Here is a 24,693-nt window from a genome sequence, read left to right on the forward strand (position 1 = left end):
CTTCTGCCCATCGTTCCATGTAGCGTTGATGTTTCTTCTCAAAAGGAAGAAGTTCCTAAAAATTGATTCTTTTAAAGATTTAAAGGTGGGCTTTGTCATATGGACATGCAGTGAAGTGCGCCGTTTGAATCAAATCAGCATGGATTGTGCGGGGGGTCGCCCACAAGTGTTGCAATGCTTCTGGCAGCAACAGAGCATGCTCGCAACTTGCCAACCCTGAGACGTACGTCTTTGGAATGTGGGAGGTAACTGGAGCATCTGGAGGGAGGTCGGGTGGTTCCAGAGGAAAAAGTACTAACTCCTTAGAGCAGCTCGAATCCAATCGTGATCGCGATTCTAAAGCGAGTGCACTAATCACTACACTCTATAGCCTTGTCACTGCCTGAGTCTGAGCTACTTCAGTACTTTGACTCCTTCATAGTGTGAATTTTGCAAAATAAAAATGGTAAGTACTGGAACTGTTTCTTATAGAGAAGATTGAAAAGATTAGCTTTATATTAAAAAAGTGAAATGTATTGTTTGCATCAATGACCAGCACAGAGGATGTGCGAAAGCAGCCCATAATGTGTTACTATGCTTCTGGCCCCAACATATAGATAACATACTAACCCTAACCTGTACATCATTGGGTTGTTGGAGGAAACTGTATCACCTGGAGGAAACCCACACAGTCACAGGGAGAATGTACAACTCCTTCCAGAATTGAATCTGGGTCAATGGCATTATAAACTGCATTAACTGCTAAGCTACAGTGAGGAAAACAGTCCTTCCTTTTTAGAGACTGCCCCTACAATGGATGCTGTGTGGAGGAGGGATGAAAGAGCTTGAAACAATCATAAGGTTAGGCAGCATCTGCAGAGAGATTCAAATGAATTTATCACATGTACATTAAAACAGGGTGAAATGGGTTGCTTGTAGTAACAACCAACACAACCCAAGGATGTGGTAGGGGTGGTCAATGTTTAGAGACCCTACAGAACAGGGTTTTAGGTCTGGAGGGATCTTCAACCTGAGAAATGGTATTTCTCTCTTCTACAGATGCTGCCTGGCCTGAGTGTTTCCAGTATTTTGTCTTTATTTTGGATTTCCAGCATGTATGTGGAGAAGTTCACAGGGGTTTTGTGCACTGGCCTTTGCCAATTAACATCTCACTTTGCTTTCGAACTACTCTGTAAAGTCTGTTATCAAGCCAGATGAGAAGATATTGGAGAAAAGTGACTTAAAATTTGGGTGACATTTTTAATTGTTAGGTTTTGTTAGTCTTGCTGCATTAGGAATGGTATATCTAGTGTGTTTTTCAAAGGTAGGGGAGAAGGATTCCAGCCGATGATCTATTTTAATTATTGGTATTAAGATTAGAATTAAGAATTTAATTAACAGAAACCAGTGTGAGGGCTGTCTACATGATGCAATGGTTGTGTACCTCCCAACAAGAGGCACGTAGAGTAGGGAGTTAGCGTAATGCTATTACAGTCCCAGCGACACAGGTTCAATTCCTGCCACTGTCTGTAAGGAGGCTGTACACTCTTCCCATGACCACATGGGTTTCCTCCAGGTGCTCTGGATTCCTCCCACAGTCCAACGAATTGTGGATTCGTAGGTCACATGATATAATTGGGTGGAACAGGCTCATTGGTCTGGAAGGGTCAGCTACCGTGCTGTATCTCTGAATGGAATGCATGAATGTGCCACTTGGCTGTAATTGATAAATGTTCTGACATTTATTGGGCAGTGTCACTAGTGAGGAGTTGAGAATTGCCCATGGCAACCACACAACAGTCTGTGTAGCAACTCCCTTCACCGAACTTGCTGCTCTCTGAACTGACTCTTCTATTTATCTTCACAGCTGGCCTCTCACCTGGAAAACCCCGATTTCTTTGTTTGCAGTAACTCCTCAGTCGCTTCTCCATGCACCAGTCAACATGGTGAGTCGCTCCAACCATTGCCAAAACCTAACCAGACGTTGTACATTAGTCAGCTGCTAATGGGGTTGGATATTGAGGGTGGCAGCAGAGGTGTGTATGAACAAAGTTAGCTCAGTGGTTTGTTCTAATCCTTGGGTTCCACATCTGATTACGTACTTTCCAACAGAAATCACAGGGAAACCTCTGGCTTCCTTCTACTGCCTTATGTCATTTACACTACTTAGAACCAGGTAAGGTCTGATTCCAGCGGGATATTCTGTCCTGCCCTCAAACTTCAAGATGTGGGACATCCCTTCAACACTCACGGGATACCACTCCTCCCAAAAAAAATCTTTCGGAAGTTTGTATCCACTGCTGAATATCGGAGCAGAATATGACCATTTAGCCCATCAACTTTGATGTTTTTTGTCTCTCTCAGCCCTATTTTTTTGCGAGAAGTACCAGGAACAGTGGCAGTAACCTTTTTTGTGTGTGGACAGCATAGTAGCATAGCAGTTGGCGTAACACCTAAGCCTGATTTATATTTCTGCGTAGGCTCTACGCCATAGCCTACGCAAGTGGCCTACCCCATTGTGAGCGTTTATACTTGTGCGTTGGTGTGTCTGTGTTGCTCTGCAATTCACCGCCAAAACGCTAGTTGGCGGTGGGGTTTCTATGCCACTGTGTTGAGTTTCTTTCTGTACTTCAAACAATGGTGACTAAAACTGAGCACATCATGTTGGAGTTGGAGCTAATAAATGTTGAACAAGAGTTACTTTTATTGAAATTACTGCAATGCAGGAAAGAGAGAAGACGTCGGAGGAGATGGTGTGTACGACCATTGAACGGATTGAGGCTGGAGGGTGAATTTCCTGTGCTTGTCCGGCCACTGAGAGACACGGACGAGGAAATGCATTTCAAATATTTTTGGATGTTGGCAGGTAGATTTGACGGTTTGACAAGAAGAAGCAAACGGAAATGCATAGGAGGAAATGCGATGCTACCAAGTGGACCAATCGCAGTTGTTGTGGTCTTTGTTGCTGCGACGCGTAGTTACATTTTTGGGGAGGTGCGCGTCAGGCTACGGTGTAGGGTACGTGGCTATGCTGTACCTACGGCGTAGATTTGACGGAGAAGTATAAATTGGCTATAAGTATTAGCAACTTGGGTTTCAGGTTGCAAAATCAGTCAATGTTTCAGGCTGAGGCTCTTGTCACTGATGTTCAGGAGTGCTGCTGAGGAATGTTCAGAGTTGTTTATTACTGCACTGTCTTGTATTGGTTTACTATTGTCACTTGTACCAAGATACAGTGAAAAGTTTGCATACTGTTTATATGTTAATCATTGTTAAACATTGCACAGTGTATTGATGTCATACAAGGAAAAATGACAATTCAGAATTAAGTGTCATAGCTTCAGAGAAACACAAGTAAACATCAGATGAAATTTGTTTCACAGTAACAGGACAATGCAAAGACAAAATTACTATAAATTATAAAATAGCGTGCATAAAAGGAATATTGAGGTAGTGTTCATGGACCATTCAGAAATCTGATAGTGGGGAGGAAGAAACTTCTGAGCATAGAGGAAGAAGTTTGCAATTGTTTAGTCCCAAAGTAGGTTCCAGCCATTGTTGGAAGTATAGCCTCCTGTCTAATATGGGGGAATGTGACAAATTAAGATCCACAGATTGAGAGTTGCTGGATTACTGTTCAATGCTTGTTGTAAGCTATTACTTGTTTTGCTTTGGACTCTTTGCATCAGCTCTCAAACTCTCAGCAACGCACACAAAATGCTGGAGGGACTCATCAGGTCAGGTAGCATCTATGGAAATGAATAAACCTGACATTTCAGGCTGAGACCCTTTATCGGGACTGGAAAAGGAGAAGAAGCCAGAATAAGAAGATGGGGTTTAGAGGAAAGAGTACAAACTAGAAGCTGATGGGTGAAGCCAGGGAGTGGATGAAGTGAGAATCTGGGAGGTGATGGGTATATTTTTAAAAAAGATAAAGGCGCTCTCAGGTTGGAGGAGCAACATCTGATTCCATCTGGGAAGCCTCCAACCTGATGGCATAAACAACGTTTTCTCTAACTTCTGGCAATATTTATTTTCCTCTTCTTCCCCTCTTTTTCCATCCTCCATTCCCCTGCCTATCGCCTCCCACTGGTTCCCCTCTTCCTTTCCTTTTTCCACTATCCATTCTCCTCTCATCAGATTCCTTTTCCAGCTCTTTTCCTTTTCCACCTGTCACCTGCCTGCTTTTGACTTCCTCCCCCACTCAGTTTGCTTCATCTATCAGCTTCTAGCTTGTACTGACCTGCTGAGTTCCTCCAGCAATTTATGTGTGCTGCACTGAATTTATAGCATCTGCGGAATCTGTGTTCTATCAGCTCGAGTCTCAGGTCCAGTGGAGACTCACGAGGATTATCCTAGAAATAAAGGGCTTACGTATAAAGCAGGGGTTTCCAACCTGTTGTCCATTGACTCCTTGCTTAATGGTATCGGTCCGTAGCATAAATAAGGTTGAGAACACCTGGTATAAGTAGTATTTGATGGCTTTGGGCCTATTCTCGCTGGAGTTTAGAAGACTGGGAATGGGGAATTGCATTGAAGCCTATCAAGTATTGAAAGGCCTCGATAGTGTATGTGGAGAGGATGCTTCCAGTGGTGGGCAGCCTAGGACAAGAGGGCATGGCCTCAGAGTACAAGGACGTCCCTTTTAGAACAGTAGAGAGTGGTCAACCTGTGGAATTCATTGCCACCGAGAGCTGTGGACGTCAACTCATTGGATATATTTAAAGCACGGGTTAATAAGTTCTTAAAATAGCAAGGATGTCAAGGAAAATGGGGTTGAGGGGGATAATAAATCAGCCATGATGAAATGGTGAAGAAGACTCTAAGCTCTGCTCCTATATTTTATGCTCTTAATGCCTCTCTGATTGAATCTATTTGTAATCTCATCCATCACTGAGGGGAGGGAAGATTCCCTCGTACACTCAAATCCAACACCTTTTAACCACCCTGGCCATGCTGTTTGAAGGTTGGGGAAAAAAAACAAACTCCTTACTAATTTTCCAGATGTGACAAGCCCTACATTTTGTCCATTTGCTGCACACAGATGAGGTAGGGGAAGTTTTTTTTCCTGTTTGATTGGTTTTTCTTTTGTGCAAAACATAATTGTAGGATCCAAAATGTAGCTACAGTTCCCTGAATGCACCTCCCATGTCAGAAGGAAATCTGAGAATCAAAAATGCTCCCAATTACAGAGTAAAAAATATAGTATTTAAGTAAAATGCTAGGAGCTGCTTGATGTAGGGCGTGAAGGAGCAATTTTTCTTTTGTACTGCTGTAATGTAGGGTGGTATGATTAATGCATCATTTTATGACACCAGACAATCACTGATTCGGATTCAATTCCTGCCATGGCCTGTAAGGAGTTCATATGTTCTCCCTGTGACTGTGTAGGTTACCTCCCATATTCCAAAGTCTTGGTTAGGGTTGTTGAGTTGTGGGCATACCATGTTGGCACTGGAAGCACTGTGACACTTGCAAGTTGCCCGCAGAACAATCCTGATTTGACACAAAATGCCATTTCACTGTAAAACAGTATATATTTTGGTGTGCATGTGATAAATAAATATTTTGTGTGCATGGGAATAAACGGGACCTTTTCAGAATGGCAGGCAGTGACTAGTGGGGTACAGCAAGGCTCAGTGCTGGGACCCCAGTTGTTTACAATATATATTAATGACTTGGATGAGGGAATTAAATGCAGCATCTCCAAGTCTGCGGATGACACGAAGCTGGGTGGCAGTGTTAGCTGTGAGGAGGATGCTAAGAGGATGCAGGGTGACTTGGATAGGTTAGGTGAGTGGGCAAATTCATGGCAGATGCAATTTAATGTGGATAAATGTGAAGTTATCCACTTTGGTGGCAAAAACAGGAAAACAGATTATTATCTGAATGGTGGCCGATTAGGAAAAGGGGAGGTGCAACGAGACCTGGGTGTCATTATACACCAGCCATTGAAAGTGGGCATGCAGGTACAGCAGGCGGTGAAAAAGGCGAATGGTATGCTGGCATTTATAGCAAGAGGATTCGAGTACAGGAGCAGGGAGGTACTACTGCAGTTGTACAAGGCCTTGGTGAGACCACACCTGGAGTATTGTGTGCAGTTTTGGTCCCCTAATCTGAGGAAAGACATCCTTGCCATAGAGGGAGTACAAAGAAGATTGATTCCTGGAATGGCAGGACTTTCATATGATAAAGACTGGATGAACTAGGCTTATACTTGTTGGAATTTAGAAGATTGAGGGGGGGATGTGATTGAAACGTATAAAATCCTAAAGGGATTGGACAGGCTAGGTGCAGGAAGATTGTTCCCGATGTTGGGGAAGTCCAGAACAAGGGGTCACAGTTTGAGGATAAAGGGGAAGCCTTTTAGGACCGAGATTAGGAAAAACTTCTTCACACAGAGAGTGGTGAATCTGTGGAATTCTCTGCCACAGGAAACAGTTGAGGCCAGTTCATTAGCTATATTTAAGAGGGAGTTAGATATGGCCCTTGTGGCTAAAGGGATCAGGGAGTATGGAGGGAAGGCTGGTACGGGGTTCTGAGTTGGATGATCAGCCATGATCATACTGAATGGCAGTGCAGGCTCGAAGGGCCGAATGGCCTACTCCTACACCTATTTTCTATGTTTCTATAAAGCAAATCGGATCAATGCTAAAACCATTTGCTCCTTTGGCTGAGAATTGGTAAATGTTGCCTGTTTGAATCTGATCTTTGGAAGTAGATGGTTGGGATAAGGTGCAATTCTACCACAAGTTTTGATTTGTAAATGATCCAGTTGGAATAATTTCCAAGTTGTTTGGCTCACCCACTGTAAATTGCCTCTGTTGCTGGTGGAGTCTGGTTGTAAGTGATGGGAACGTGAGTTGAGTATCATGGATTGGTGTAAGTGAGTGCCTGGTTGGTTAGCACTTGATGAGCTGAAGGGCCTGGTTCCCTCTTCTGTGGCATGCAGCAGCAGTGAGAGTATGAAGATGTCCTTGAACACTCCGGCCAGTTGTTTGGCACAGGATTTTGGTGTTAGGTACATTTTCAATTGATTTCTGAAATAGGGTGATCTATCCCATTCATTATATTCCAGCATTTCTTGTAAGAGAAGGAATTGGAGAACACAACCCAAAGTCCTGCATTTCTATAGTGCATTTGGTGACCACCCACACTTTCAAAATCTAAGTTGAAGTTCAGTTTTATTTATTTCAAGATTCACAGTCCCAGACCTTCCAGACCATTGAGCCTGTGCTGCCCAATGACACCCATGTCACCATTAACCTATTGACTTGAGTGTTTGGAAATGTGAGGAAAGCAGAGCACCCAGAGGAAACTCGCATGGCAACAGGGAGAATATACAAAGTTATTGCAGACAATAGCAGGACTGAACTGAGGTTGGGGGTGCTGTAATAGTATTATGCTAACTGCTGGGATGCCATGCTGCCCAGTGGAGTTTAAGTTGGAAATGGTAAATATTTATCACTCAGAGGTGCCATGCATTGCACTGGGACATATTCTATGTTAGGATGATCTGATTCCATGCTATTTAGAACCTGTAGTGGGATTTTTTACACTAGTGGTCACCAACCTTTTTAAGCCCAAGATCCCCTACCTCGACCTTGGTGTAAGGCAAGATCTACCTACTAAATCGTTTAGAGAAAAAACAGCTCAGATTGTACTTCCAATTTGAGGCCTTTTATTTGGGCTAATTGTATTTGAATTACACAAAATACTTTTGTCAAACTTTCAAATTAATTCAAAAAAGAAAACACTAACTAGCATATCAAACAGGCCATAGCTGTCTTTCTTCAAGAATTTTACAATACTTCACACTTTTAATTCTAAGTTTCATTATTTAATTTTATTTCAACACAAAAAATAAATGAATAAAAATTGACTGTCGCACTCATTGTGATGCCTGGGGCTAAATACTTTCTGCTAGTTCCCTGAAATTTGGTTCATAACTACAGACAGCCAGTCTGAGACAGTCTGTGAGGTATTCCTCAGTAAGACAGCTCCTGTACTTAGATTTAATAATTTTCATCTGTGAACATGCAATTTCACATAGATAAGTTGACCTGAAAAGTCAGTGCCTATTTAGTGCTATAAAACCAACGTGCACATTGTGCATTGCTGGGGCCCCATCAGTAGTAATTGCCACCAGTTTATGAATGGGGATGTCATTTTCACAGACATTTTTTAAACTCGTTATACTCACCTCTCATTCTCTCCTTTTAATTGCAAAAGAGTGAGGAAGTCCTCCTTTGTTGTAAAATCCTGGAAAGCCATTCTGATAAATACAACATGCAGAGCTGTTTGCATTACATCCAGGGATTCATCGAACTGTAGTGGAAAAATATCCATGTCCTCGGACAGTGACTCTACCCTCCTTGTCACTGTTGCAGAGCCAAGCGGTATACTATGTATTGCGGTTGTGATGTTGTTTTTGTTTTTAAAGTCATTAAAAACAGTCTCTGCGGTAATGACCATTGCTTCCTTGAATAAATCGCCATCTGTAAAAGGCTTCTTGTGCTTAGCCCAGTGTTCCCCAACCTCTGGGCCAACATTTACGTGCCAGGTGGCACCTAATTAATTAGCTTGTTTACTTCGGCTTTTTTCTTAAAGATATGCTAGGTGCATTCCGACTACCGCTGCACCACTGAATTCTTTGCTGCAATGTATTGGTTCGCGGCCTGGAGGTTGGGGACCACTGGTTTAGCCAAAAGGTGACTTGCACGAAATGATGCTTCAATAGCAGCCTTATTTTGACCAGCATGTTTTGTGAAAAATGATTGCTGGGCCTTCAAGCCAGATTTCACCACCTCAACTTCCCTGGCACGGATTGCGCTCTTTGTGGGGTAGGTGTCTTTAAATTTCTGGTGGCTGGTGTTGTGCTGCCACTCCAGATTCCCTCTTTTAGTCAGTGCTTGTGTTTAGTGGCACAACATACATACACACTTGTCTTTCACCAAGGTAAATAGAAATTCCTCTTCCCATTCTGGATGGAATTTGTACGTTTTTGCCTTCTTTCGTGGAGCCTCCGCCATACTATCAGGATATCACGAGCGAGTGCTGTATATTGATGTTTGTGACAGTCTGTACTCTTAATTGGTCACTTTGCAGCACAAGCTACGCTGAAAACGCGGTGCATGACAGGGGAGCTACACACATGCGCACTGGGCAGAAAGAACAGAACTAAAAACCCGCAACCCGGAAACAATCTCTCTTTACAAACAGCTTTCAGTACTGAAAGTATTGCTATATTACCATTATCTTAATTAGTATTACTTTATTTTTATAATGCTCACATTACAACAGTATTTGCGTATTTATTTTTGATTTTTTTTCGGGATCTACTGGGGAAAGTCTCAAAGATCAACCGGTCAATCGCGATCTTATCCTGTCAGGGCAGAATGGGAGCCTTGTTCATTGAAAACTAGAGAAAGGTAACAACTTGTGGAAGGATTCGCCTGATGAAACTGCCACTGCTAGAATCCTTAAGGAACCTGGACAACAGGGGTACATTGGTAAAAGGAACTGGCTATTCACTGCCTTTGGCTAAGAAATCATCAGCTTGTGGCGGTGGGGAGGGGAGGCAGCAGATTTAGTCAGAGGGTTTAGCAGGGGATTTGGATTGGCTGTGTGACTGGAGGGTAAATGTCCAGACATTATTACAGTACTAAAACCTGCCTGGAACTAGACAGTTTCCATGTGCTGCTTGACTATGCTGTGTCAGACATTCTGGGCTGTTCTGACCTGATCTGTATGACATGCAGGGAGGTAGGGAGAGTAGGTGAATGGGGTAGATTTTACAGGAGAGGTATATTGATTAAAAAAATTTGTCATTGGGCAAAGTTTTGAAGAGTATTCAGTAATACAACATGGAAGGAGGAACTTCAGCTCAACTCATTCATGGTGCTAGCCAAGCTAATATAATTTGCCTGTTGTAAGCACATCCCTCTAAAACCTCTACACTCCATCTGCTTAGCCACATCTTTTAAATGTCATTGTACCTATTTAAACTTTCCTTGACAGCTCATTCTATATACAGACCACCCTCTGACGAAGTTGCCCCTCGGGTTTCCTTTTGAATCTTTAATCTCTTGCCCTTTAGTTTTTAGATTCAAGATTGTTTATAATCATTCTTCAGTACACAAGTGTAAAACAGCAAAATTATTGTTACTCCAGATCCAATGCAGCAATTTAAAAAGTACAACCAGCAATGTAAATATAAATACATATGATTAATTTGTATACATAGACTGACTGTATACATAAACTGATTGTATGTATATAGAATGATGCGAGGTGCAGGAATATCTGTACGGAAAGTGACTGACTGGAAGTGATAAAGTGGTGGTGAAGAGAGATGGTGGGTTGGGTTGATAAGTAGAGGGGTTGATCAGCCTGACAGCTTGGAGGAAATAACTGTCTTTGAGACTGGGAGTGGGACTAACAGAACATGAGCAGGGTGGGTGTGATCCTTCACGATATTGCTGGCTTTATTCTGGCACCTTTCTGTCTATACAGTACGTCTATGATGGGGTAGACTGGTGCTGGTGATGTTTTGGGCAGGTTTAACTACCTGTTTTAGAGCCTTCCTTTCCTTTCCCTGGGAGAAAGATTGGCTATATCCTCTTGGTTTTATTGATCATGCATCAATCTCCTGCATTCCAAGGAATAAAGTCCTAGCCTGCCCAAACTTAACTTTAACTCAGTCCCTCATCCTGGTAGTGCCCTAGATATTTTCTGCACACTTTCCACAATGTCTTGGAGAGATGGGGACAATGGTGACCGAGAAAGCTAGGGCTTAGAGCTGAAGCTGTAGCCATCTGTAGTGGATTGCTTGAAATTGAAAACATAAGTTCCAGCTTGAATGTGTTGTTTAAGCATACCAGACCTAGTTTGGAGACAGTATCTTTGTTCAAAGCCTTGTTCAAGTCTTAATATTGATTCCTTTGGGCAGTTGAGGGACCCCATTGTTCTCAGCTCTCCTACAAGGAGAGGCGGGAGGAATTCTTGTCTCCTCTTCCTGGCGCGTGCATTTGTGTTTGTTAAGACAATAACACCTTACAACACAGGAGATTCTGGAGATGCTTTAAATCCAAAACAACGCACACAGTGCAGGAGGAACTTAGGCCAAATTGAGATCCACAGGTTGAGAGTTGCTAGATTACTGTTCAGTTCATAATAAGCACCGATACTTGTTTTGCTTTGGATCACCTGCATCAGATCTCAGTCAACTCACAACAACAATGCTTGAGGAGCTCACTAGGTCAGGCAGCAGTTATGGAAGTGAATAAACAGTTGACGTATCAGGCCAAGATCCTTCACCAATGATGTACAGGTTAATAGGGTGTAATTGGGCAGGGCAGGCTCCTTAGTCTCTAAAATAAAAGGAACTGTTTCCAAATGCTGGCTGTGAGGGATCATTTAGAACATCGATCATAGAATGGTGTGGCTGCTTTGGCCCACAATATTATGCTGACTTGTATAAACATATTCCACAATCAGTATAAACTTTCCCTCCTGCACAGCCCATAATCTTTTTTTCCCTTTCATCCATGTGCTTATATAAGAGATTCTGAGATGTCCCTGTTGTATCAGCCCATACCACCATCCCTGGCACCCACCGCTCGTAAGTCCACAGCATCTAGAAAGCTGGCGGGTATGATGAGTCTGGTTGTTGGAAGCAGTAAATTTATTTTCTATATTCTAGTGGAAAATTGGCTTCAAAAATTCAGTGTCATCGACATCACCTGTAATGTAGCACGTGCAATCGAGGTTGAATTCCCACCTCTGCTCTGTGTTCTTTGTTTCATGGACCTACATGAGGTGTTGGGTGGCCGTTGGCTGTTCCATCAGAAATTTTTGTCTCTCCGAAGACTGGTTTCATAAGACATGGGAGCAGAAGTGGGCCATTTGGCCCATTAAGTGTGTTCTATTTCATCATGGCTGATTTATATTTCCCCCTCAACCCCATTCTCCTGCTTTCTCCTTGTAACCTTTGGCTGCCTTACAAATCAAGAACCTAAAATGTGGGTTTCAGCATCTGTTCTCGGGAGCTCTGTCAAACCTTGCTAAACAGATTCAGGCTAGGAGGCCCACATTTCTAAAATGGCATTGCTCCTTGTAAGGGGCTGTGCACAAAGAATTGGACAAATGAGAGGGGGGTGGAATTTGGGAGAGATGGTTTTGCATGGGGTATTGTCCATTGCCCGTTATTGGCTCCCGTCCATTTTGATGTTGCCACCCACAAACTCTTCCATATCCCAATGGCCGAATGTTCAATCTGTCAAGCAGCTGTTTTCCCTCAGTTTCCATCATCTGATCACCCATTTTAAAGGATAGTAAAAGACAATTTTATTAACTATTCCCCACAGCTGCATCTCCACTCTTTCATGCATTGGTGACCAGGAAATCTGAGGCTGCAGGGCAGAGCTGTGGACTCGGTGACTCTGAGGTGATTCTAGTGTTGCACGTCAAGTTGAATTGTAAAAAGCCTGTTCCCATGATGTGCCCCCCCCATCCCAACTGCCCCTTGTAATAAAATGGCAGAGTATGAAGCATCCCCCTGCAGCGATCCCTGTCCTTCTGTGGCATTAAGAACATGCACACTACATCTGTCACAAAGAATCTGTGGTGACATGATGCCTTCGAGGTGGAGGCAATGCTGGGGAGCGTCAAAACATTTTGGAGCTACAGAGGTTTTGAGGAAGTGAAGCAGTGGTCTCTTTATAAAACTGCACAGCACAGAAACAGGCCCTTCTGCCCACTCCATCCACAGTGACCAGTGAGAATTAGTAGCAGCGCAATTCCTTGAGTTGAGTATGACCTCCCAGGAGTTTTTCCCTTAACGGAGTATGATGTGCATGACTTTATTTAATGTGAGGAGACTAATGCAGAGGGCAGCCGCCACATGGCTGTTGACAGATTGGGGTGAGGGTCCAGTAGTACTTCACGCAACACAGCTGGGGACCTTTCACGACTGCAGCCGTCCTCTGCCTTCACTGTTGTTGTGATGTGCCATCATCTTCCACCAGCTCCTGAGGTCGTGATTGGATTGCTCTTTGTCCAGAGTCTTCCCTTGACCTTTCCATCGTGGGTGACGCCACCAGGAGCTAGGCTCCAGACTGCATTGCTCTCGGGATCTCAGGAACCCGAGTCTCTCCGCTGTGATAAGGTGACAATCTCAGAGTAGAACCACACAGTACCCAGCAGAGAAAAACGTGTTGGAGCAACTCAGCAGATCAAGTAGCATCTGTGGAGGAAAATGGACAGCTGATATCTTGGGTCTCGGGTCGAGAGTTGAACATCAACTGTTTATTTCTCACCATAGATGCTGACTGACCTGCTGAGATTCTATAGCATCTTGCTTTTTGCTCCAAATTCCAGCTTCTGCTTTCTTTGTGTCTACCTATCTATAGAAGCTAGTGTAATGCTATAACAGCACCAGTGAACAGGGGTTCAATTTCTGCCACTGTCTAAGGAATGTGTAGATTCTCCCCATAATTACATTGGTTTCCTCCAGGGTGCTGCAGTTCTCTCCCACATTCCAAAGACATTCGGGTTAGTCAGCTGTGGGCATGGCATGTTGATGCCAGAAACATTGCAACACTTGATGGGCTGCTCCCAGCACATCAAGGACATGTTGGTCATTGACTCAAATGAGGCATTTTACTGTATGTGTCAACGTACATACGAGAAATAAACCTAATCGTTATCTTACCAGCATTTAGTCCATGGACTTCTGTTCCTTAGCAATTCAAGTGCCGTGTTGTTGGCTCTGAGGTTCTCCTTGTAACTGGGACTTTAAATGTACTAGGTATCTTCTAATTTGAGTGGCCATGTGTCCATTGGAGGTACCGTGGAGAGCATTCCAACTGGTTGCATCACCATCTAGTATGAAGGGGCCACTGCACAGGATTGAAAATAGCTGCAGATGGTGATAAATTCGGCCAGCACCATCAAGGACACTAACCTCCTAACTATCGAGGACATCTTCAAAAGATTTCAAAGGGACATTTGATGTCAGAAATGTATACAATATACATACTGAAATTCTTTTCCTTCACAAACAGAAAACAGAGGAGTGCCTCAAAGAATTAATGACAGTTAAATGTTAGATCGCCAAAGACCCCTCCCAGCTCCCCCCACCCATGCATAAGCAGCAAAGCAACAACTGCCCCTCCCCCACCAGCAAAAAAACATCGGCACCCCCCCACCAAGCACTCAAGTGTGCAGCAAAGCATCAATAAAGACACAGACTTGCAGTACCCCAAAGACTACTTGTTCACCCGGTAATTTGACATCTTCCCCCCCCCCCCAAAGAAAAGGTGTCCGTTTCACAGCCAGAGGGAAGACATAACAAACAACTCACTGATTTACGATGTCAAGTCTGTTGCGTTGCTTTTTTCGAGCTCTGTGCCCAAAGAACTCATGTCTCTGACCACACAGCCAGCAGCCAGCTTGCTGCTGTCGATGTTCCGTCTCCCATGATGCCCTAGTTTCCTGCAGCGGCACCAACCTAGAGTCCACTCTTCTTGAGCCACGGAATCCCAGAACCCTGAAGGCACACTGGTCTTCTAGGCCACACCCTTGACATATTGAATAGCGGCCAGTCGCGAGACCCTGAGAGCAGGTCCCATTTCCACAAAGAACTGAAGTCAGCGTGTAACTCCAGGTCAGGGTCTTCAAAAGAACCCTGAAAAGGAAAAATAGAGATATTAAAGACAGAAATAGAGCTGTTTCTGAAGATGCAAGGCAAAGGAGTGGCCATTGGTGCCATCATTCTCCTAAGCTCCTAAGTGATGCCTCTTGGAGGTTGTCTCCATCATTAAGGACCCCCATCACCCAGGAGAAGCCACTTCTCATTGCTGCTGTTACGTGTCCCCAGTTTCGTTTTACTGGGAGTCCATAGTTTTGTTTTCTGTGGGCATCACGTGTCCCCAGGTTCGTTTTACTGGGAGTCCATAGTTTCGTTTCTGTGAGCATTACCTTATGACGTATGCCGATGGTATAAAAGAAATGTGGGCGTAGTGCTGAGGAGGAGTCAAAGGAAAGAGAGAGAGTGAAGATTGCAGGCTTCGAGCTATCCGGGAACAGCTGATGATCGAGAAGGGTAAAGTCTAATGCTTACCTATACCCAAAGGATTGAGTTAATCAGCAGCCCACTGTGCATTGTGGAGACGTGTCTGTCCTTCGTATGATCCATGGGTGTGGATTTTGTAACAGTCACTTTGTGAAATCGCTCTTCCTGAACTTCGGAACAGTATTCCTCTGCTGGGATCTTTGGTAACCATTTCTTTTGCTGGCCGTGGAATCTCTGGAATTCGTCGTGATCGCCTCGTCGCTGCATTGTGAATCCACAAGTCTCTCCTCTCACCTATTTTGTGAATTACTGGGACTCTCTGAACTGCCACTTTAAGACTGTGCTTGAGTAAGATTTGTTAGAAACTGGTTCTAAGTTTGACTGTAAGGGAACCTATAGACATATAACACTTAACTTCTGTTTAAGAAAGTAGTCTAATTTTCTATATTTTTGAGTAGATGTAAATAAATATAGTGGTTTTAATATTAAAACCCGACTCAATTTGTCATCTCTTGCTGCTGGTACGTTACAAAATCATTACACTACCATCAAGAAGGAAGTACGGGAGCCTGAAAAGACACGCTCTGTTTTAGGAACAGCTTTTTCCCCTCCACAGTTGGATTTCTGAATGACCAATGAACCAACTCAAGAATGCCACCTCAATATTTTTGCTCTCTATAGTATGTGCACTACTTAGTTCATTTAAATTTTTATTTATTGTAATTTGTAGTTTTTTTTGTGTAATGCTGCTGTGAAACAAATTTCATGACACATGTCAGTGATATTAAACCTGATTCTGTTTTCCAGCAGACTTGACTGTCTCCTGATCTCTGACCACAGGCAAGTAGACAGCTGAATTATACGCAAGCCATAACTCCCTTCACTCGGTGTCTGTTAATATTTTATAATTGCATGTTTTTTTTTCTATGACCTTCCAGGTCATTCTCTTTGTATTTACTGTGAATACCCAGAAGAAAATGAATCTCAGAGTGAATAGTTTCTTTAACTTTGAAGTGAAGCTGTGAAGTGCAGGGGATACTCAACATGTGAAGAAGTAAAGCATTGAGTTTGACCAGGAATATTAAAGCTGTTTATCTTTACAGATGCTGTCTAACCTGCTGAGTACTCTTATTTTGTATTTCCAGTATCTGCTGTGTCCTTTGAGCTTTCGTTATTTCAACTCTCGCTGAGCCACTGGCATTTGCAATGAGACACAGACACCCACTCACCCACTTCCTGATGGATAGTATTATGACCCAGCTCCAGGGCATACAATCTGACATTCAGGATTGTCCTGTGAAGTTTGGAGGAAAAAGGAATGACGTGGGAAGCTTAATGACGTTTGGAAACTTTGCTCAGAGCAAAAGGAAAATGCAGATTGTGAAATAAAAACATGCTGGGTACACTCATCAGGTCATACGGCAGCTGTGGAGAGAGAATAAATTGACATTCTGATAATTACCTATCATTAAAATGGGCAAAGATTAATAATTGAACCTGGTGTACTTGAGGAGGTGAATGAAAAGATAGGAACAAAGTGAATGTCTGTCATTCTTTTTCTTTCCTTCCTGTTTCCTTGTGCCTTTTGAGCCATTTAGTCTCCACCAGCATTCAGAATATTCCCACTATCCCACTAATTTTCCCTGTAACATGTTCTGCCCACATTCTCAAGTTCTAGATTAGTAAGGTCTTTGAAGATAATGGAGAAGGCAGTAGAATAGAATTGAGAAGGACATCAAGTCAGCCATGACAGGATGGTGGAACTGAATGGCCTAATTCTGCTCCTATGTCCTGCGGCTTTCCTGCTCCAAATTCTACCACTCACCTACGTGTGAGAAGCAATTTACAGCAGGCAGTTAATCTACCTCAGATCTTTGGGATGTTGGATGAAACCAGAACACCCAGAGAAAACATTTGCAGTTACAAGGTGAATGTGCAATCTCCTCGTGGTCAGAATTGAATCCAGGTCACTGATTCTTTGAGGTAGAAACAGAAAGAAAGATTAGATTTATTTATCGCATGTACATCGAAACATGCAGTGAAATGCATCATTTGGTTCAAACAAATCAGCAAGGTTTGTTCAAATGTTGGCATGCTTCCAGTGCCAATGCAGATGCCCACAACTCACTATAACTAACCCTGTACATTTTTGGGAATGTGTGAGGAAACTAGAGCAAGCAGAGGAAACCCATGCGCTCATGAGAAGAATGTACAAGCTCCTTGCTGACAGCAGTGGGAATCGAGCCCTGATTGATGATGGGATAGAGACTGAAAGACATTAAAGTACTTTTGAGAAGGGTGAAGTCTTGTTAAACTAATGGCTCTTTGTCCTACATTAGCTGGAGTGAGTATTAGCATTTACTGAGTCATGCTTTTGCCTGGAACACTGGTATCCTCCCTTATTTTGAATCCTATTTTCTTTTCTCGTATTCCCAAGCTTTGAGACATCGGAGTAAATGTGATTCCAAGCTCCCTGATGGTACCAGTGTTCCCAGAACATGTTCCATGTGCACCTGGAGCCTTGACCTCTCTGATGTCAGACAAGGCAGGAAGTTGTTTCAGTCTTTTAGTGACCCATATCTATACGATGGTAGTGAGCTTGAAGTCCACAGCAGAATCAAAGAGCAGGTGAGAGGCAGGAAATTGGTGCACTGGCGTATATTGACCAGTGATAAGATGCTGTATTGATCCATTGAGCAGGACATCACTCCTTCAGGATTCCTATTGAGAGTGACACCTACTGTTGGAATGTGAGTACTGCAGCACTGCAAGAACAACACTTGTGTAAAGCAAGCTCCACAATTGGCATTAAGTTCAGATATTGAACATATAACAGTGCAACGCAGGAACAATTCCTTTGGTATGTCATATCTGAGGTACAGGAACCTTGGGTCACACACCACCAGGTTCAGGAATAGTTGTTTTTCTTCAGCCATCAGGCTCCTGAACCAGCGTGGATAACTTCACTCACCTCACCACTGAACTGATCCTGCAACCTACTGGGGGTTCCCAATCATTTTTATGCCTTGAACCAATACCATTAAGCAAGGGTTCTGTGGACCTCTGGTTGGGAACCCCTGCTTATAGACACACTGCTCTCAGAATTACTTATTTACTTGTATTTGCACAGTTTGTCTTTTGCACATTGGTTGTTTGTCAGTCTTTGCGTAGTTTTTCATTAATTCTATTGTATTTCTTTGTTTCACTCTGTCCGTAAGAAAATGAATCTCTGGGGAGTGTGCAGTGACATGTAAATAGTTTGATAATAAATTTACTTTGGACTAATCTCATCTGCCTTCACATGGTCTGTATTCCTCCACTCCCTGCCTGTTATGTGAATCAGAATCGGGTTTAATATCACAAGCTTATGGAGTGAATTTTTGTTTTGTGGCAGCAGTACAGTGCAGTAAAAATTTAAAATATAAATGACAATAAAATGTATATTAAAAATAAATGGTGCATAAAGAGGAAAAAAATCCACTTGAACGTTGCTATCACATCTGCTTCCACCACCTTCCCTAGCAGTGCACTCCTAGGGCCTACCAATCTGTTTATATTTTCAAATAAAAACTTGACTTGTGTATAGCATCTCTTTTAAATATGCATAGTGGTTAGCAGAAATCATTGGGGTTCAACTCCAGCTGCTGCCTGCAAGGAGTTTGTACGTTCATTCCATGGCTGTGTGGGTTTCCTCCGGGTGCTCTTGTTTCCTCCCACATGCCAAAGGCTTGCAGATTATGGTTAGTGAGTTCTAGATGCCGGAAGTGTGGTGACGTTTCTGGGCTGACCCTAGTACATCCTTGGACTGTGTTGGCCTTTGACGCAAATGATGCATTTCACTGTATGTTTTGATGTACACATGACAAATAAAGCTAATCTTTAAAGCTGTGCTTTCTAGTGTTGAACTACTAACTTGGAATCTGATTGAGGGGTAAATTTCAACCAGAATTCCAGCAAGCTATTGAAAACCTGCCACAGAATCAACAAAGTACAGCACAGGAGTGGGCCCTTTGGCCCATCGAGTCTGTGCTGATCGGCTGAAACCTATTTACTCTAATCTGACAAGTCTTCATCAGAATTCTTCCTTGAATCTCTTTCCTGTCTAGGCCTTCTATACCATAATTTGATGTTTTAATTGTTTCTTGTAAATATTGTGTAAAATATATGGTTCATTTGTTTTTCTCATAGATTCTTGATTAGTAAGGGTGCTAAAGGTTATGGGGGAGAAGGCAAAAGAATTGGGTCGAGAGAAATATCAGCCATGATTGAATGGTGGAGTGGACTCAGTGGGTTGATTGGCCTAATTCTGCTCCTATGCCTTGTGGTTTTAACAATGATTAATCCCACTTTATTCTCCCCACATTCACATCCACTGTCCCCAGATTCTACCCCTCATGCATCCACCCTTGGGGCAATTTACAGTCGCCAAGTAACTTGCGGACTTGCACATCTTTTGGGATATGGAAGGAAACAGGAGGAAATCCACATAATCGTGGGTAGCATGCAGGATCCCAGGTCGGGATTGAAGTGAGATCTCAGGCAGAGCAAAGCAGAGGCTCTACCAACTGTACTTCTTGAGTTACTAAATCAAATGTGATTAAATTTAAAACCTGAATAAATTCCACATGATAACTATAACCATGAGGCAGAGGAACAGAATTAGGTTACTTGGCCTATCAAATCTGCTCAGCGTTCTATCATGGATGATTTATTATCTCTCTCATACCCCTTTTCCTGCCTTCACCCTGTAACCTTTTACACCCTGATAAATCAAAAGCTTATCAACCTCCGCTTTATATACACCCAATGACTTGGCCTCAACAGCCATCTGTGGCAATGAATTTGACAGATAAACTAACCTCTGGCTAAAGAAATTCCTCCTCATCTCTGTTCTAAAGGGACATTCTTGTCTTTGGAGGCTGTGCTCCGTGATCCTTGTAGGGAGATAAACCTTCCAGGTCTGTTCCATTAATCGCTCCACTGCCCTTGGCCCGTCCCTGAGGTGCTGCCCAGATAGGATTGGGGAGCCTCATGAGTCTAGTAATGCAGCAGTTTGGACTTCAGCTGACCCAAACAGCACGTTGATGTTGCTTTGTGGGGTCCCTGCAAGGGACGTTCCTTTTGCTTGCAAGTTCCTCAGCTGTTAACTAACAAGTGCAAGAAACTGAATGAAGGCTTTCCAATCCTTGTGTCCGTTGAGGTGGACTGGAACGTTTCCTCTTTGCTGCCCTTCGCTACAACACCTAATCATTTCTCAGTGTACTTCCCTGGCTCTTGATGCTTTGAGCAATTGGCAGGGATTGCCCCAGCAGTTTCCTTTGAAATCTGAATTTTTTTAAAAAACTTGTTATTTTACCCTGTCCTTAGCTGCTTTCCAAAGAAAGCAAGTGCGTTTCCTTTTAACCTGGGCTGTCATCGTTTCCGGCTGCATCTCTATTTAAATCCAGTGAGTAAGCCAAGCCAGCCAGGTTATAAACAGAACACATAAATACAAATTCTGCAGATGCTGTAAATCCAGAGTCAGACACAGACACCACCACCACCAGAACTCAGCAGGTCAGTCTGCATCCAAGGAAAAGAATAATCAGTTGATGTTTCAGGCTGTGTGACCCTTTGGCAGATATGGGTCTGATGAAGGATCCTCATGAGGCAGTCTGGTAAGAGCTGTTGACTGGGAAAACCTGACTTTTGGAGAGGTGAATCTGGGAGAGGGCCATCGCCATAGATGGCTGGGGAGGCCAAGTCGCTGGGTATATTTAAGGCAGAGGTTGATAATATCTTGATTAGTAAGGGTGTCAAAGGTTATGGGGAGAAGACAGGAGAATGACAGAGAGGACTCGATGGGTCGAATTGCCTGTTCTTCTGTGTTTTATGGTCGTGTAGAATGGAAAGTGGTCCAAAAAGTGTGGTTATATTCTCGGCCCGAGACAGTAACTGTTGATTCCTCCCCATAGTTGCTGCTTGACCTGCTAAGTTCCTCCAACATTTTATGTCTATCACTCAGCGTATAAACGGGACTGACAAATTAGCACATTCATTAAGATATTAGAGTAAATATTTCCTTCTTCCCCCTCCACCCACCGCCCCTCACCCTACACGTGCACTTCTCATTTGAACAGACGTACATTTCTGTTCTGGAATGGACTGGGGCAAGTGTGCGTGCATTGGACCCTATGCATTTTCCCAGCTGGCAGCTTCTGCAGAACTGGGTCACTGCGCATCGAAACAGTTTGCCCGTGTGCATCTCAAAAAGCATTACTATTGCCTTGTTATTTTTATTCTGTGATTAAAATATTCATGAAACATGTCATTTTTTAACCATTATTCCAATTTGCAGCTTCCTCTTTTCTAAAGTAACATCAATCTTTAAAATCCTGCCCTGATTTGGTGAAAGCCACTTCATTCTTTCGTGACAGTGCACGCACATGCGGTGAAATATAGTGCCTGGGATCTCAGGGTCGTTGCGGCTTAAACCTTCATTCAGTGTTCTTTGTGTACAGCTATGGAAATTACTTTCCTGCAGAAATAAAAGGGTTAATGTATGAGGAATATTTGAATCTGAGCTTGTACTCACTGGAGTTAAGAAGAATGAGGTGGTGGGGGTGGGGGAGATCCTCATTAAGACCTGTGGAATATTGAAAGGTCCAGACAGGGTGGACATGGAGAGGATGTTTCCAATAGAGAGAGAGTCTAGGACCAGAGTGTACAGCCCCAAGATACATGGATATCCCTTTTGAACAGAGATGAGAAGGATTCTTTTAGCCCGGGGCTGGTGAACTTGTGGAATTCATTGCCATGGATAGCTATGGCGGCCAAGTAATTGGGTATATTTAAAGTTGAGGTTGATAGGATCTTGATTCGCAAGGCTGTTTAAAGTTATGGGGAAAAGACAGGACAGTGGGGTTGATATGGATAATAAATCAACCAGCAGAGCAGACTTGATGGGTTGAATAGCCTAATTCTGCTGTTATGTCTTGTGGTCTTATTATCAGCGAGGATATTGAGTATGGAAGTTGGGATGTCATGTTGCAATGCACACAAAATACTGGATGAACTCAGCAGGATAGATGGGACCAATGGAGGGGAATAACCAGTCACTAGCTCAGGCCAAAACCCTTCACCAGGACTGGAGAGAAATGGGGAAGAAACCAGAATAAGAAGGTGGTAGGAAGGGAAGTAGGACAAGCTGGAAAATGATAGGTGAGAACAAGTGAGGGTGATGGTAGGTAGGTGGGGGAGAGGAGGTGAAGAGAGAAGCTGAGAGATGCTGGCCCACCTCTTCCACCTATTACCTCCCAACTTCTCACTTCATCTTCACTCTCCCACTCACCCACCTTCTCCCCTTTAACTAGCTTCACCAGTCACCTACCAGATTGTACTTCCTTTCCCACCACCGAGTCACCCCACTGATGTCTGTAGGGGCCTTGATCCATTTTTAACACAATAGCATCCACAAATCAGAATCAGGTTTAATATCACTGGCATATATCATGAAATTTGCTACTTTGTGGTAGCAATACAGTAGAATACATAAGACTATAAATTACAGTAAGAAATATATTTTTAAAAATTAAATGAGTAGTGCAAAATAGTAGGGCAATTTTCATGGCTTATTGCCAACTCAGAAATCTGATGGTGGAGGGGAGCAAGCTGTTCCTAAACTGTTGAGTACTGTACATGTTTTCAGGATCCTGTACCACAGGGTAGCAGGGTGGAGATGCATCTCTACCAGAGGAGGTGTAAAGCACTCCTTCCCTCTGTTAGCCCTGCAGGACACCCTTGGGCAAGGTGTAGTACCTGCCTATCAGTCCCTCCCCCCCCCCTGCCCCCAGCCCCAGTCAGGTGCAGATGTTGAAGGGTCATATGAGCAGTTGGTGTATATCACCTGGTTATGCCACCACTGATAGTAAGCAGAGAATCTCTGAAGAGTATTGATAATAGCTGGAGTCACCCAGCCCAGAGGAAGGCAATGGCAGATGACTGCTGTAGAAAAATTTGCTGAGAACGATCATAATGGTGGAACTAAGATCGCCTATGTCATACACATGGCACATGATGATTGCTACATCGGGGAGGTGGTACCTAATAAGAAGACGAGTGTCCATGATGGGGCTGGCTGAGTTAGTAAACCTTTGCATCTTTTTCTGATCCTCTGTGGTAGGCCCTGAATTTCTGGCCAGAAAGTTCCAGGTTGTCCTGAGGTGGTTTTGTTTTGTGTGGCAGCCACAGAGTGATCTTTGACCCGAGAAGGCTCTTAGCTGAACATTCAGAGACTTTGACTGAGGGGACACTGTGATGATCAGTGTCCCCACAAGTAGATTCCTGACTCTTCCCCCCCACTTCCTCCCTAACCCCTCCTGAGGGAGGGGAGTGGGATAAGAAGATGGGAAATGACTTCAGGGACCAGTTAATGTGTTCCAACTGCCTCAAACGGTATAATGCAGACCTCAAGGCTTAAACCCCAGTGTCTTATGGGATTTGACCTTTGGTTGAACTGGATGCCATTTATCTGATTGCTACCAAGCCCAGCTAGTATCGTGTTGCTTGATGGGCTAAAGGCCTGCAACCTGGAGAGGGTGCAGACAACAGTGAGCATCTTGTGACAAGTGGAGAATGAGTTAACGAGGGCGTATTTGAATGGAGTTGACTGGATTTGCGTACTTTAGAGCACTGTGCTGTTTTCTGTTCTTTTGTCCTGTCACATTTGGTCTGATCATTAACATGAGCTGAGCTGCGAATGACAGTGTTTCTGCAAGCCCACGGTCATCTCTCCTCTTATTAATTTATAACAATGAAACCAGCCCTTGGTAAAATTATTTGGCTAAATGTCTCCTGGGAAAGTGGGTCTTATATAAGGATGAGTCAAAAGATCCAGATCCTCAACTTCTAACTGGGGTAAATACAGTGATTTTCTTGAATAGAATTGAAACTTATCATTATGCTCTCTTTAAAAAAGTGAAAAAACAAGTTATGACAAGTTGAGATTAACATACAATTTAAAATGTGATTAGATTATATTTTGTTCTTGATACCTCACACTTTCGACTTGCAGCTGGATAATATCTTGAACCAAAGCAACAAATGCTGGAAATGTTTAGCAGATCAGGCAGTGTAAGTAAAGAGAGAAACAATTGGTGTTTTGGGTTGAATACTCTTCATCAGAGCTGCGAAATAAGAATTAGTTTTATGATGCAGAGGAGGTGGTCTGTAGAGGGGACTGGCTAGGACAAAGGGGACGTTTGTGCAGGGGGATGGCTAGGACAAAGGGGGTGTCTGTGGAGGGGGATGGCTAGGACAAAGGGGGTGTCTGTGGAGGGGGATGGCTAGGACAAAGGGGGTGTCTGTGGAGGGGGATGGCTAGGACAAAGGGGGTGTCTGTGGAGGGGGTGGCTAGGACAAAGGTGACGTCTGTGGAGGGGGTTGATAGGACAAAGGGGATATCTGTGGTGGGGGGTGGTTAGGACAAATTGGACAATGGTACCTCTGCAAGCTGCAGTCATCTCTCTTCATTAATTCATAACGATGTTTTTTTCTTTCATGCAGGTGCATTGAAACATGCAGTGAATTGTATAATTTACATAAACAAGGAACACACCCAAGGATGTGCTCAGGGCAGCAAGTGTTGCCAAACATTCCAG

At 43.4% G+C, this 24,693-nt stretch overlaps 1 long non-coding RNA gene across 1 annotated transcript in view; it reads left to right on the forward strand.

The window, feature by feature from the left end:
• Window positions 1-16,079, forward strand: part of LOC140191276 (uncharacterized) — a 39,167-nt gene extending 23,088 nt beyond the window's left edge. Inside the window, exons 2-3 of the long non-coding RNA XR_011883808.1 lie at window positions 1,847-1,925; window positions 15,863-16,079. This is a non-coding gene — a long non-coding RNA (uncharacterized lncRNA). The remainder of the gene's footprint in view (window positions 1-1,846; window positions 1,926-15,862) is intronic.
• Window positions 16,080-24,693: the final 8,614 nt, after the last annotated feature.

Source organism: Mobula birostris, chromosome 32, assembly GCF_030028105.1.
Source record: "Mobula birostris isolate sMobBir1 chromosome 32, sMobBir1.hap1, whole genome shotgun sequence".
NCBI classification, from domain to species: Eukaryota; Metazoa; Chordata; class Chondrichthyes; order Myliobatiformes; family Myliobatidae; genus Mobula; species Mobula birostris.